This window comes from Doryrhamphus excisus, linkage group LG6 (genome assembly GCF_037039965.1).
Source record: "Doryrhamphus excisus strain RoL-2023G ecotype Guam linkage group LG6, RoL_Dexc_Guam_v1.1, whole genome shotgun sequence".
NCBI lineage: Eukaryota > Metazoa > Chordata > Actinopteri > Syngnathiformes > Syngnathidae > Doryrhamphus > Doryrhamphus excisus.
In genome coordinates this window covers 537,072-552,209 of record NC_136362.1, presented here as the reverse complement: position 1 = coordinate 552,209, position 15,138 = coordinate 537,072, and the positions used below count along the sequence as shown (strand labels likewise).

General features: G+C 46.0%; 7 non-coding genes across 7 annotated transcripts; 2 read left to right on the top strand and 5 right to left on the bottom strand.

Moving 5' to 3' along the window:
* Positions 1-4,472: 4,472 nt before the first annotated feature.
* trnak-cuu (transfer RNA lysine (anticodon CUU)) lies at positions 4,473-4,545 on the bottom strand. The gene has a single exon. It is a non-coding gene; the product is annotated as a tRNA-Lys (tRNA).
* A 1,642-nt stretch (positions 4,546-6,187) lies between these two features.
* On the top strand, positions 6,188-6,260 carry trnak-uuu (transfer RNA lysine (anticodon UUU)). Its single transcript has one exon. It is a non-coding gene; the product is annotated as a tRNA-Lys (tRNA).
* Positions 6,261-8,781: 2,521 nt separating this feature from the next.
* Positions 8,782-8,863, top strand: trnas-gcu (transfer RNA serine (anticodon GCU)). The gene has a single exon. It is a non-coding gene; the product is annotated as a tRNA-Ser (tRNA).
* Positions 8,864-10,292: 1,429 nt separating this feature from the next.
* Positions 10,293-10,365, bottom strand: trnak-uuu (transfer RNA lysine (anticodon UUU)). The gene has a single exon. It is a non-coding gene; the product is annotated as a tRNA-Lys (tRNA).
* Positions 10,366-10,928: 563 nt separating this feature from the next.
* trnaq-cug (transfer RNA glutamine (anticodon CUG)) lies at positions 10,929-11,000 on the bottom strand. Its single transcript has one exon. It is a non-coding gene; the product is annotated as a tRNA-Gln (tRNA).
* Positions 11,001-11,337: 337 nt separating this feature from the next.
* trnay-gua (transfer RNA tyrosine (anticodon GUA)) lies at positions 11,338-11,424 on the bottom strand. The gene is given in 2 exon segments: positions 11,338-11,373; positions 11,388-11,424. It is a non-coding gene; the product is annotated as a tRNA-Tyr (tRNA).
* A 766-nt stretch (positions 11,425-12,190) lies between these two features.
* Positions 12,191-12,263, bottom strand: trnav-cac (transfer RNA valine (anticodon CAC)). The gene has a single exon. It is a non-coding gene; the product is annotated as a tRNA-Val (tRNA).
* Positions 12,264-15,138: the final 2,875 nt, after the last annotated feature.

Sequence of the window (15,138 nt, the reverse complement as noted above, 5' to 3'; positions counted from 1 at the left end):
GATCAGCTGATCAGAAGATACTTGGTTTGTGTACGGGGCCACAAGCCTTTCCAGTTACAGTTAAAAGCCAGGCTCCTCATGTATTTTCCATAAAGTACCAAGGTGTTGTCCTGTTGTCCTTGTATTTTGAGGGCAAAATGAGGCATTTGCAAGTGGACCTCAGACCTTGTCACCTGAACAGGGACTTGAATCCCGGACACTCAGATCAAAAGTTTCATGTTCGGGATCAAACGGTCCTTTGAGCCGAATATCTTCCCAGTGACCTGCAAGATCCAGAAGGAGGCAGGGATGTTCTGTGCCTCCATTGTCGAGGCGGCTGTGGCCCTACGGTGGTGCCATTGGTGGCGCGCTACTACGTGCTATCTGGTCCTTGTACAACAAGACCTTCGATAGGACTGTAGCGGTTCAAGCTGGCATCCTTAGGTCGCTGGTTCAAGTCCGGCTCGAAAGACCAGCTGTTTCTTATGTTATGTCTGCCAGGAAAGAAAACGCCAGAAGGTGCCAGTCACATCCAAAACAAAGGGTTCCATGGTGTAATCTTTAGCACTCTGGACTCTGAATCCAGTTTAGGGTGATACCTATGGCTGTATTTGGCCGAGATATCGGGATTGGGGCCCGGATTAGTATTCGCTACTTGGGAACATTTCATCAGTAAAACAAAGGAGTTTATGGAGAATGCGGGAATTGATACCGCTACCTCTCACATGCTAAGCGAGCGCTCTACCATTTGAGCTAATTCCCCTGCTGATGCGGTGTTGGCAGAGAAGGTCCAGTCTCATAACTATTTTGGTTCCTTTGCTCAACATTAGGTGAGCAGTGACTCTCTGTGATAACAGAGTTTGACCGTTTGACCAGAGTTTGGCCCATGACCGTTTTCATCGTAGCTGGAGACTTTAACCACTGAAATCCATCCCGCTTATCCTCATCAACGGACTGTATTCCCCACCCGTTACCAGCATGGGGACATTCCAACCCAAGATGGGAACACACTGGACCAGGGACACAGCAACATAGTAGGTGGCACAGACACAGCTTCACATTGCCCCCACTTTTAGACCCGACTGAAAAAGGGCTCTCTTGCTTGGTGCTAACATGATGACCATTAGTATGTTAGCATTTAAGCTAATTTACTCATGTCTCAAGGCAAATAGACACATGGCATGATGTGGGGACACTATGGGACTGCATTAACGCTTTTGAACCTGGAGGCTGTTTTGCTAGTTTTTTTTTTTTACCCCGGACACAGTCTCTTTGAGAGGAGGCTGCGGTCCATCAGGACCAAAACCTCACGCTACAAGAACAGTTTCTTCCTGTCTGCTGTCAGCCTCATCAACAAGGCCCGGAACCCCCCTGACACTGTTCACACCCCACCTCTGCCTCACCCTGCCACTTTGACACTCTATATGCGTTAAATTAACGCTCAGTTTGGACTCTTAGGAAAAACAATGAGACTGCACATCCGGAATAACAAACAAAAAACAGACTGCATACATATATTTATACTGCATTCTGTATATTTTGTATTTTCATTTTTAATAGATGTGTCTGCACCTACTTCACCAAAACAAATCCCCAGTCGAGGTCAGCAGGCCCCGTCTCCACTGTAAACTGTGTGGACTGGGCACTGCTTCCCTTTTCTGAGGCGCCGGACGATTTGCCAGAACCCCTTCGAGGCCGACCGAAAGTCGTGCTCCATGGCCTCACCGAATTCCTTCCACACTCGAGTTTATCCCTGGACAAGCGCCAAAGCTGCAGACCGTTTGGCCTGACAGTACCTGTCAGCTGCTTCCGGAGTCCCACAAGCCATCAATGCTGGATAGGACTCCTTCTTCAGGTTGACGGCGGCCCTGACCTCTGGTGTCCACCATCGGGTTCGGGGCCTGCCGCCACTACTGGCACCGACCGCCTTGCGGCAGCAGCTCCAGTCAGCCGCCTCAGCAATGGAGGCACGGAATATGGCCCATTCGGACTCAATATCCCGGTCCTCCCCCGGCTGGAACTGCTGGATGTTGAGGGACTGTCTTGGCTGGCACGTCTCTTCAACATTGCCTGGAAGTCGGGAACAGTATCTTTGGATTGGCAGACCGGGGTGGTGGTCCCCCTTTTCAAGAAGGGTGACCGGAGGGTGTGTTCCAACTATAGGGGGATCACACTCCTCAGCCTCCCTGGGAAAGTCTATTCCAGGGTGCTGGAGAGAAGGGTACGACCGTTGGTCGAACCTCTGTTACAAGAGGTCCAATGCGGTTTTCGTCCTGGTCATGGAACACTGGACCAGCTCTACACCCTCACGAGGGTGCTGGAGGGTGCATGGGAGTTTGCCCAACCAGTCTACATGTACTTTGCGGATCTGGAAAAGGCATTCGACCGTGTCCCTTGTGGTGAACTTTGGGGGGATTGGTGGCGCGCTACTACGTGCTATCTGGTCCTTGTACAAACGGGGCAGGGGTCTGGTTCGCATTGTCAGTAGTAATTCGAGCCTGTTTCCGGTAAACGTTGGCCTCCGCTAAGGCTGCCCTTTGTCACCGATTCTGTTGTCCCGCAATGGCGTGTGAATGCACTCAAGAGCAATAAATGCATCGAGAACATCAGTAAAGGAAGCGTGAACTCTTTACTGGACCAGGTCAGCTGAGTAACAAAGACAATACATCTGCAAGCTCTTCAAAGGACACGTAAAGAGCACAGCCATAGCAGAGGATGGTTTCGATCCATCGACCTCTGGGTTATGGGCCCAGCACGCTACCGCTGCGCCACTCTGCTGCCGACATCTGTACAAGTACCCTGCTTTGTGCGGCTCCTTTTGAGTGTCCTCTGTTGTCAGTGAACCTCACAAGGTCACAGTTGTTTTTTTCCTGATCAGGGCACCGTTTTAGGTTGGGTGGATGAGTGACCGAAGGCGCCAGATTAAGGTTCCTTACGCTCAGGAGGCTCTGGTTGAAATCCCACAGCTGGCATTTTCCTGGTCAGCTCCATTATCCACGACTGGAATGATTTGGCAGCAAGAGACTGTCAGATTGTACAAGACACCTGAACACCTTGAGAAGAAGATTAAGAGAGGTTTTGTTCTGATGAGAAGGGTTTGTTTAACCGGACTGGTTGTTGCAACCGCAACGTGACATTGTGACATACAAAAGAGGAACTCCCCGTCTGGGAATCGAACCCCGGTCTTCCACATGACAGGCGGAGATACTGTCCACTATACTAACGAGGACTGCTGCTGAGTTGATGTGGTGTCGATTGGCCAAAGGGGAATTCAGAACACGCTTGTGGCCCATGACCGTTTTCATGGTAGCTGGAGACTTTAACCACTGAAATCCATCCCGCTTATCCTCATCAACGGACTGTATTCCCCACCCGTTACCATCATGGGGACATTCCAACCCAAGATGGCAACACACTGGACCAGGGACACAGCAACATAGTAGGTGGCACAGACACAGCTTCACATTGCCCCCACTTTTAGACCCGACTGAAAAAGGACTCTCTTGCTTGGTGCTAACATGATGACCATTAGCATGTTAGCATTTAAGCTAATTTACTCATGTCTCAAGGCAAATAGACACATGGCATGATGTGGGGACACTATGGGACTGCCTTAACACTGTTGGACCTTGAGGCTGTCTTGCTATTTTTTTTTACCCTGGACACAGTCTCTTTGAGAGGAGGCTGCGGTCCATCAGGACCAAAACCTCACGCCACAAGAACAGTTTCTTCCTGTCTGCTGTCAGCCTCATCAACAAGGCCCGGACCCCCCCCCCCCTGACACTGTTCACACCCCACCTCTGCCTCACCTTGCCACTTTGACACTCTATATGCGTTAAACTAACGCTCAGGTTGGACTCTTAGGAAAAACAATCACTTTCAGAATAACAAACAAAAAACAGACTGCGTACATATATTTATACTGCATTCTGTATATTTTGTATTTTCATTTTTTAATAGATGTGTCTGCACCTACTTCACCAAAACAAATCCCCAGTCGAGGTCAGCAGGCCCCGTCTCCACTGTAAACAGTGTGGACTGGGCTCTGCTTCCCTTTTCGGAGGCGCCGGACGATTTGCCAGAACCCCTTCGAGGCCAACCGAAAGTCGTGCTCCATGGCCTCACCGAATTCCTCCCACACCCGAGTTTTTGCCTGGACAACCGCCGAAGCCGCAAATCGTTTGGCCTGACAGTACCTTCTTCAGCTTGACGGAGGCCCTGACTTCTGGTGTCCACCATCGAGTTCTGGGCCTGCCGCCACGACTGGCACCGACGGCCTTGCGGCCGCAGCTCTGGTCGGCCACCTCAGCAATGGAGGCACGGATTATGGCCCATTCGGACTCAATATCCCGGTCCTCCTCCGGGATGCAGTTGAAGCTCTGCCAGAGGTGAGAGTTGAAGACTCGACGAACGGGAGACTCTGCCAGACGTTCCCAGCACACCCTCACTACTCATTTGGGTCTACCAGGTCTGTGTCACAAAAAGAGCTGAACCGCCCAATGTGGGGCTCGAACCCACGACCCTGAGATTAAGAGTCTCATGCTCTCCCGACTGAGCTAACCGGGCCTTTTTCTGCCAAGATATCACTTTTAAATTTTTTTCTTAATTGATGTGGACTTCTTGATGTTTGATCAATTCCACAGCCAACCTAGTTTCTCAGGGAAAAAAGGAGCGAGAGGTTCAGTCATAGCTGAGAACTTTGGAAGTGTAGTCATCTTAACCCTCCCGTTATGTTCATTTGTCAGGAACAGCCATGATGTCAGTTTGCATGCTTATTTATCTGAAAGATGTCCAAAACCAAAAAAAAATCCCCACAAGCATTGTTAGTTATTCACTACTAACTCCATTACTAACTATTCTATCAATGTTTAGTGCAATGGTGTAACTTACCTCTCACAGGTAATGGTTTAATTAATTTTAATTGATTAATTAATTTAATTAATCAGAGACATCATGATTAACATCATTAATCAGTCTGCATCAAAACATTATCTGAAATCCTGTAGCAGGTTTCTGGCATTGATTCCTAATTCAGTGTCCATCCCTGATAGATGGTAATGGTAATGGTAATCATGCCCACATGGCAGGCGAGTCTCTTTGCTTGTCTGATGTCTGTGTCGCATCCTGATTGGCTGGCAGCCAATGTCAACAACACGCGCGTGGCCCCCGCTTGGCAAGTGAGAATTCTGTGTGGGGAAACCCCATTGGATTTCGAGTCCAACGCATTCACCTCTCGGCCACCGTGACCACTTGGAAAAGACCAATGGGGGCAGGTGACCCCATTGTCCTAGAACCAAAATTTTGCTGATGTCAAGGATCAGCTGGCAACATGTGCATGGGAGGAAGACACATGGTTTGTGTGAGGGGCTACACAAGTCTTTCCACTTCTAGTTAAAAGCCAGGCACCTCACATCGTTTCCATAAAGTACCAAGGGATTGTCCTGTTGCCCTTGTATTTTGTGGGCAAAAAGGAGGCGTTTGCAAGTGGACCTCAGACCCTATCACTGGTCACCTGAACAGGGACTTGAATCCTGGACACTCAGATCAAAAGTCTAATGTTCAGGTGACTGGCTTTGTCTTGTCTGACCACTCTTTTGTCCAGAAGATATTTGGCTGATGTGGTTTGTTTTCTTAAACCTGCAAATGTCCAAATACACAAGGGTATTGTCTTTAGGCTTCTTTTAAATAACAGCATCGGAGCTGCTGAAACACAGAGAAGGCACTGCTGGGATACAATGTTTTCTGCATTTTGAACAATTTTCCACAGGAAAGACATATTTCAGATTGTTAGAATAAAATGTAGATACAGGTATTAATTTGTTAGTTATCACCCTTATATCCATTTGCTTAGACAATAGAAAGTGTTTGAATGTGCTGAAGAAGGAATGTTCCCGTGACCCTGATCAGAGACCCCCCAGTGACCCCCAGGATCTCCTGTTTACAAGACATGTCTGTCAAAAAATCACAACAGTGTACAGTGTCAGAATTTCTCAGTTTGCCAATTTCAGACTGCGTGACAAAGAATCAAGTCAAACTCCATCGACAGGATGGACAGGGGACAACAAAGCAGGGAAGATAAGGGATAGGGAGGAGAGGGGAAAGATGTGACCGCCTTTGTTGAGAGCCAGAGAAGAAGCTCTCATCTCTGCAAGGTCAAGTACAGTATGCCAGAAGATTTTACCTTGTGAGTTGTCCTCAGTCAACAAAGGCCTGGATAGCTCAGTTGGAAGAGCATCAGACTTTTAATCTGAGGGTCCAGGGTTCAAGTCCCTGTTCAGGTGGTGAAGGTAGGCCCCTTCCCTGAAATGTTAAACCTACTTCCTTTATCCTCCTTCTGTGGTCAAGTACAGTATGCCAGAAGATTTCTGCTCCTTCATCCTCAACATCGAGAAGTCCAAGGAGATGACCGTGCACACAAGGATTAACTTGTTTAAGTAAACCTTTTCCACCTAGCACCTTTGCGATCTTCCAGGACTGTGGGTAAACACAATTCTCAATAATCGGCTCCTAAATCAACTTTGCTGCCGCCCTCAGTAACCTCCCAACCAAATTATAAATACCACATGGCTCATCGCTTTTAATGGAATGCAACAGTTTTACTACCTCATCTACACTTACCCTCTTAAATTGAAAACTAGGCAGTTTATCCTACATGGTCTTGTTCTTTATAATAGAATCTGACAGTCTACCATCAACATCTATCATCTGATCTCTAATCAAATTTACTTTATTGATAAGAAATTGAGAAATTTGCACAATTGTCAATCTGCCCCCACTTTGGACACATCGTCGTGATTCATTGTTTGGCAACTGCTTTGTGACTTCGCCTGTCCCCTTAAAAGCACCTTCCTTCAGGTTTCCATAGTGTCGTGGTTGTCACGTTTGCCGAACACGCAAAAGGTCCCTAGTTAATTTCACAGCCGACCAAGTTAGGAATTGTGGTCATATTTTGTATTTGGAATACAATGTTTTCTGCATTTTGAACAATTTTCCACAGGAAAAACATATTTCAGATGTATCAACAAAAGAGTTGAACCGCCCAATGTGGGGCTCGAACCCAGGACCCTCAGAGTAAGAGTCTCATGCGCGATCGACTGAGCAAAACGGGCCTTTTTCTGCTGTAGATATAATTTTTTGTTTTTCTTTTTTATCGATGTGGCCACCTTGATGTTTGATCAATTCCACAGACAACCTTGTTTCTCAGGGAACAGAAGGAACGAGACTTTCAGTCATCAGTAGTTCTACAAACTCCGACTCAGGCCACATCTTTGTACCCGACATTTCCAAATTATGATCACTCTGCAACTGCCTCTGAACAGACACCCATGTCCACCCTCTCTTGGGGAACATTTGATTCGACTCAATTAAATGACACACTCAAACCAAAAGACCATAGTTGGAATCCTCCCAACCCCGTTGGCACATCATGTCCCCACCCCGAGGTTATCAAACTCGCTCCCAAGGAAATGTTGGAACTTGGGAAAGCATGAAGAATGGCAAGAAGTAGGATTAAGAATCCGGCTTCTTGCCAAAAGCCTACCCTATGGTAGAAGATAAGATATGCCTTTATTCGTCCCTCAGTGGGGAAATTTGCAAGGTCCCGCAAGTTCCGCAACAGCAGGGGGAGTACCTCAGTATGTTTACAGACCATGGACTCCTCCTAAATTTAGATACATAGCCTTATCCATGCCAAAACCACACAACAACCTTGACCAAATCCTGACTGACATAACTGACTTGGTACATAATCACCGTCTCAACGGAACTGAATTAGCCCAACTGTTGACATTGACCACAGGCTCCAAGTATGGTGCTTTTTGTACGGCCATTTAGCCAATTTGGCCAAAGGGGAATTCAGAACACCCTCGTGGCCCATTACCATTTTTATGGTACCTGGCGACTTCAACCCGTGAACTCCACTGTACCGCTTATCCTCTACAACGGACTGTATTCCCCACCCTTTACCAGCATGGGGACATTCCAACCCAAGATGAGAACACACTGGACCAGGTACACAGCAACATAGTACGTGGCACAGACACAGCTTCACCCTACCCCCACTTTTAGCCCAGACTGAAAAAGCAGAAAAACCCTTTTGCAGCTGAAATTGCTCAGTTGGGAGCGCGTTGGATTGAATCTCTAAAGGTCTCTGGTTCAATCCCAGTTTTCAGCACAATTGCTGTTTACATCGTGAGTTGGCAAATAGTTTGTAAAGGGGTGACTTTGTTCTCTTGATTTCATCAACGTCGATCACGACAACACAGCCAATTACATATTAAGACCAGACAAGTGCAGTTGGGAGGTGACATACAGAATCCTGATGCATATCATGTTACAATCAGACACAAACAGGATGTAGGACCCGACCTTGAGTTCGCGCAAATGTTCACAGCATTAGGTCTGCAAAGTGTTCAGCTGATGCACATTTACTGGAGAGGAAAATGGGCTTTTGTCACGGTAGCCATGCTACCAAGATTGTCTGTCCACTTGAAGTGTGGTGATGTAAAAATACACTAGTTTTGACCACACCTGTATTTTTAGTAAACATTATTAGCATGCAATGAATCAAAGTATAAGCTACGATGTCGGAGATCAAGAACGCTTTTGTTGGGGAAAAAGAGCCAGAACATATAATTTCGACAAAATGGGTATCAAACCCGCTATTTCTTGCATGTAGAGCAAGAACTCTAGCCTTTGAGTTAAATCCCCCCGCTGCACAAGAAGGCTGCCACAATTTCTGCAACACCAAAACACTAATTAAGATGTGTCATTTTAAGTCCACAAGACCATCCCCACGCAGGAGATGAGGTGACCGAGAGGTTAAGGTGATGGACTGCTAATCCATTGTGTTCTGCACGCATGGGCTCGAATCCCATCCTAATCGGACTATACTAATGCACCAGTTTTCACACCACCTGTGTTTTTAGGAAACATCATTAGAATGCAATTAATCCAAGTATCCGGTACGATGTGGGAGATTGAGAATGCTTTTTTGGCAAGAAAAAGGCATAATATACCATTTGGAGAATGCAGGAATCGATTCCACTTCATCTCACATGCAAAGTGAGCGCTCTAGCATTTGTGGTCAGACAAGAATGGGATTTGTTTTTGTGTACTTTGAATGAAATGTTTTCCGCATGTTGCAGAATTTTCCACAGGAAAGAAATTTTCAAGTTGTATCACCAAAAGAGCTGAACCGCCCAATGTGGGGCTCGCACCCACGACCCTGAGATTAAGAGTCTCATGCTCTCCCGACTGAGCTAACCGGGCCTTTTTCGGCCAAGATATCACTTTTTAATTTTTTTTTTAATTGATGTGGACTTCTTGATGTTTGATCAATTCCACAGCCAACCGAGTTTCTCAGGGAACAAAGAAGCAAGAGGTTCAGTCATAGCTGAGAATTTTGGAAGTGTAGTCATCCTAACCCTCCCGTTATGTTCATTTGTCATTTCTCCTTTGTCATTTGTCATTCGATCAATGCCCGCATTCTCCATAAACTCCTTTGTTTTTTTGATGAAATGTTCCTAAGTAGCGAATACTAATCCGGGCCCCAATCCCGATATCTAGGCCAAATACAGCCATAGGTATCACCCTAAACCCAGTCCTAACCTAAACCCAGTCCTAACTGCATTCTCCCTTCTAGCACCTTGTCTTGTCTTGTTGTGGTATCAATGCCCACTGTCTCCAAGGAGTTATTTGCCTTTTGTAGAAGAGATGTTGGGATTGGATCACCCCTTAGCATCCGACAAATATCCCAAACCAGGGGAATTACCTCAAATGGTAAAGTGCTTGCTTAGCATGCGAGAAGTAGCAGAGTCGATACCCGCATTCTCCAAGGAATCCTTTGTATTTTGTAAAAGAGATGTTGGGATCGGAAATGAGTCCAGGATCTTACCCTCAGCGTGAGACAAATACCCCAAACCTAATCCTGGCCGCGTTCTCTAGATTAGTCTCTTATCATGGAATAGTGAAGAAACCCAGTACGTGATTTATTGTTCTCAAGTAGCGCATCAAGGTGACCCCAACCATTCCACCGAGGCCAAAGACAAATCTTACCTCCAGTCAAAACCTATCCAAATGTCAATTCCCTGAACGGAAATCGAACCCGGACCACAGCGGTGAGAGCAGCAAATCCTAGCCACTCGACCACCAGGGACTGCTTTTGGTCTGCACTCAGAAAGGCAGAGAGTGTGTCGCTTCTCTTTGGCCTTCTCGGTGTTGAGGATGAGGAAGCAGAAGTCTTCCGGCATTTTGGACTTGACCACAGGAGGAGGATAAAAGAGATTGGTTTCACATTTAATACTACTCCTCACCGCCTGAACAGGGACTTGAACCCTGGACCCTCAGATTAAAAGTCTGATGCTCTACCAACTTAGCTATCCAGGCCCTTGATAAATAAGGACAACTCAATGAAGACAAAATCTTCTGGCATACTGTACTTGTCCTTGCAGAGATGAAGAGGCCCCGGTCCCGAAATGTCCACCCCCAAGGACTGAGGTCTTACTACCCACATGGACAATCCAAATATCTTCTGGACAAAAAGAGTTTGTCGTCAGACAAGACAAAGGTTGAGCCAGTCACCTGAACATGAAACCTTTGATCTGAGTGTCCGGGATTCAAGTCCTTGTTCAGGTGACCAGGTCTGAGGTCCACTTGCAAACGCCTCCTTTTTGCCCTCAAACTACGAGGGCAACAGGACAATCCCTTGGTACTCTATGGAAACTACATGAGGAGCCTGGCTTTTAACTGTAACTGGAAAGGCTTGTGGCCCCGCACACAAACCAAGTATCTTCTGATCAGCTGATCCTTAACATCAGCTGTCACAGACATTGGCGCCGTTTGGGGACCTCATCCTGATCCACGGTTACCACTGATTTGTAGAGTAAGTCAATATACTCTTACTGTTAAAGGAAGAAACAGTCCAAACACTCAATTGCTGCAGGGCAAGTAGGTTCCACCAAGACTTGAACTTGGACCACTGGATTCAGAGTCCAGAGTGCTAACCATTACACCATGGAACCCTTTGTTTTGGATGTGACTGGCACCTTCTGGCGTAACAATGGAGGCTTTGCAAACCAGGACAACAATTTTACTCTTTGATGAGCGCTAAGTATTTTCGGGTACAATCCAGGGGTCTTGAGCTCTCACGGAAATGGCTGTCCTTTTCCAACAGGAGTTGAGATGAAACGTATTCAAATAGACACTCAAATGATCACTCAATCAGAATTACTCCGTTTGCCAATTTCAGACTGCGTGACAAAGACTCAAGTCCAACTCCATTGACAGGGAAGCGGAAGTCCTTCAGACAAGACGGTATTGCCATTCTTTCCTGGCAGACATAACATAAGAAACAGCTTGTCCTTCGAGCCGGACTTGAACCAGCGACCTAAGGATGCCAGCTTGAACCACTACAGTCCTCCGCTCTTCCAACTGAGCTATCGAAGGTCTTGTTGTTTTGGGGCAAATGAGTACAGCCAAGCGCTTGACAGCGTCTTCACTGTGTACTGCTTTCCTTTCCTGAGACGCCGGATGGTGGTCCAGAATCTCTTCGAAGCCGTCCGGAAGTCCTTCTCCATGGCTTCTCCAAACTCCTCCCATGTCAGAGTTTTTGGCTCAGCGAATGCCAAAGCCGCGGACCACTTGGCCTGTCGGTTCCTGTCAGCTGAAATTCCATGAGCCAAAAAGGCCCAATAGAACTCCTTCAGCTTGACGGCATCCCTCACCAACGGGTTCTAGGAGTACCGCCACGATAGGCCCTGACCACCTTAGGGCCACAGCCGCCTCGACAGTGGAGGCACAGAACACCCCTTCCTGCCTCTGGATCTTGCAGGTCACTGGGAAGATATTCGGCTCGAAGGACCATTTGGTCCCGAACATGAAACTTTTGATCTGAGTGTCCCGGATTCAAGTCCCTGTTCAGGTGACCAGGTCTGAGGTCCTCTTGCAAATGCCTCCTTTTGCCCTCGAAATACAAGGACAACAGGACAATACCTTGGTACTTTATAGAAACTACATGAGGAGCCGGGCTTTTAACTGGAACTGGAAAGACTTGCGGCCCCGCACTGTCAGAAGTGGGATTTTAACCCACGCCTCATTAGAGACTGCAACCTGAATGCAGCGCCTTCAGCATCCTTACCCCCCAGGTTTACACATATCCTTGTTCCCATTTATCACCTTGATTTTTTTTGTAAAAAAAGGACTTGAAAGGCCATGTTTCCACCCAGTTTCAAACTGGGGACCTTTTGCGTGTGAGGCAAACGTGATAACCACTACACTATGGAAACCCGAAGAAAGGGGCTCTTAAGGGGACTGGTGAAGTCACAAAGCAGTTGCCAAACAATGAAACATGACCATGTGTCCAAAGTGGGGGCAGATTGACAATTGTCCAAATTGACAAAGATTTCTCCTTTGTACGGAAAAATGTTCCCGAAATAATGGGCTTTTCTTCAACAAAACAAGACAATCGCGGCTTGAAAGGTTTAAAAACGAGCTGTGAAAGAAACACCTTAGCCACCCTCGGGCTCACCTTGATGACTCAGTGGACTCAACTTGTGCCCTTGCAGTCAATGGTTTGGCTTGTAACCTCCTCTAACCTTGTCTGGGTGCATATATGTAAGTACTAGCATAGAAGTGTTTCAAATGTACTTCTTCCCTGAGATAATATTTCTCCTCTCTTGTAGAGAAGTATTGGATGACAATTTTAGATAATTGCTTATTTTTAGCCTTATGCATTATTTTAGCTGTTTGAAGATGAACTATATCAGCAAGTTGAAGTATTTGTGATTTTACAAATAGGATTTGTCTTGGTCCTCGGTCGAACGGTTAGGGTCCTCTTTAAGCGCTATCTGCGAACTGCTGTCATCCTGAAACGACTGACGACAGAAAAACGAATAAAACACGTCCATAAATGATAGACTTGAGTTTCTGGTAAGTACTACACAACAAGATAAGGTGCTCAACTGGAGAAGGCAATTAGGACTGAGTTTAGGGTTAGACCTAAGGCTTTTTTTTGGCATAGAAATTGGGACTTGGGATCAGATTAGTGTTTGGTACTTGGGAACAATAAATCACGGACTGGGTTTCTTCACTATTACATTACAAGAGACTCGTCTAGAGAACACGGCCAGGTGGACTCAACGTGTGCCCTTGAGGTCACTGGTTTGTCTTGTAACCTCATCTCCGGCCTTTTGAAGAATGAAGCCAGCCAACAAACCTTTTCAAACTGTTTGCCAAGTCGCAACATAAACAGGGATTGTGCTGAAACCCAGGCTTGAATCAGGGACCTTCAGAACGTCAGTCTAACACTCTCCCAAGTGAGTGTTTCAGCTTCTAAGGTGGGGTTCTGCTTTTTCAGTCGTGGCTAAAAGTGGGGGCAGTGTGAAGCTGTGTCTGTGCCATGTATGTTGCTGTGTACTATTGTAAAATGATTACTTTCTTGCGCATTGCATATGACTTTTCTTTTTGGTAAACTCTAGTTGAACTTAAGAGGGCTACGTGACTTGGGGAGGCCAACGTGACCTGATTGTTACACAAGATGTTTTCGGATGGGTTTGGAGTCCAAGATGTTCTGCCAAAACACTTGGGTCCAGTCAAGAAACATGACCAGATAAGGACTGAATTCTGTAAATCCACGTCATTGCTAGTGTTCATGAGGTCTATATAAGTGCTGTGTTAAATAAACAAAGGGACCCCTTTTCCTACAACTGCAGAGATGGTTCGTGTTGCATTATTTGCCAACATTTGGCGTCACGAACAGGATTGGAACGAAAGACGTTGATGCCTGTGGCTCCAGAACTGCACAGCACTGCAAGCCAACGGCTGTAAAAATAGGTAAGATTTCTTACCATTTGGCTTGACAGTGTGGTGCAGTTGTGGAGGTACTTAATGAGCATTAATGTTTAAATTTCTCCAAATAAAAGAACCTGTTATTATTGCATGAGTAATACAAATGCAGATTGTTGGTGGGGTACACTCACACAAAGTGTAGCCCTCACTTGAGAGTGGGAAAAACCTTTGTGTGTTTTAACTAAAAATGACTCGAGTCCGGCTGTACTACAGCATGATTGGCTTGTTGTAGTGTTAAGTATAAGAAAAGTGTAGAAAAAGTGCAAAAGTGTAAGAAAAAGAGCAAGAGGCTCTTGCCGGCTGTGTGTGTATTTTAAGACTTATGCTGCAGCAGCTCTGAGTCCCGGAGTGTGTTCAAGAGGAACTGTCAGGCTAAAGATGAAGCCGACTGCAAATGGTACAGAGGGATACCTTCATTAACGCAGAGTTCGTGAGTTGCGCGCCAAGTCTGGGTAGTTACGACCTCCAAACGCGCAAAGGAGGTGACGAACTATAGAGCAAAAAGGTTGCGCCTAATAAAATACACGTGAATCATTTCACGTCTAGTGAGAAGAGAAGCATACTCAAACTACACATGGTAGATTTGCAATAAAGCAAGTCTTCTTGTGTACTTTGTGATGTAACTCAAATACAGTTTTGCAGTCCTATGAGGTGGACCGAATAATTTATGAGTATATTAATGTATACCTAATCTAGAAAACTGGAGGAAAGTAAGGCGTGAAGCAATCAATCGAATTGCTCAAATTGTGTGATTGTTTTTGTGCATGTAAATAAAACTCCGGAGTTCGATTGGCTTATTCAAGACTTCTAGTGTGTGTGTTTGGCTGACTGTCTCGTCTTATCTGTAAATCTTCCAGCTGTTTTTCTATTCAGTGTCTTGAGTGTGTGTGTGTGTGTGTGTTTATATGAATGAGGGTCAGCTGAGGGTAAAAGTGTGTCTTGGCATTGTGACCGGCCAAGAGAATAGCTGTAAACGTATTCACGCTAATCACAGTACAGCAACATAAGCCAGTATAAATAGCTAAATAGTGCCAAACAACCAAGTGAGAAGTGTGGTTAAAAGTGTATTGTCACCATAGTTCCTATATTACACTGTGTTTGAATGATCTCTTCTGGAACAACAAAAAGGTCAACTCGAAACATAGCTTAAGTGCAAGCAGTTTGTGTGTCATCTCTGTGTTTGTCGCAGGAGTTGCTAAGTGAGGACACTGTGTTTAACTGTGTTAGTCAGCCTCATGTGTTGTGTGTTGTGAAGGAGAAATTTGAAGTGCGTCATAACTTTGCTTGCTCTGTGGTAAAGGTGGTAGGCTTGTT